We start from the raw sequence: 231 nt of genomic DNA, 5'->3' as shown, positions 1-231 counted from the left end.
GCCAGAAGTCCCCCGGGGTGGAGCCGCACTGGTCTAGAGACTGGCTGCTGCGGGCTCCCCCATCGCAGAGCAATCCTGTGCTCCGGCGGCAGGGGGAGGCGGGGAAGGGAAGGTGAGACACTGGTGGAGCACAGAGCTCATCAGATCTTCAGGCAGGCCCTGGGATCTGGGTTCCTCTCCCTGCTGCCTGCATCCGGGCTCATGAAAGATGAAACAAGCTTAGGAAAAATG

The sequence above is a fragment of the Hyaena hyaena genome, unplaced genomic scaffold (assembly GCF_003009895.1).
Source record: "Hyaena hyaena isolate Hyena2069 unplaced genomic scaffold, ASM300989v1 scaffold_760, whole genome shotgun sequence".
Classification (NCBI taxonomy): Eukaryota; Metazoa; Chordata; class Mammalia; order Carnivora; family Hyaenidae; genus Hyaena; species Hyaena hyaena.
The sequence above is the reverse complement of the archived record's forward strand: the minus strand, read 5'-3'. Positions refer to the sequence as shown.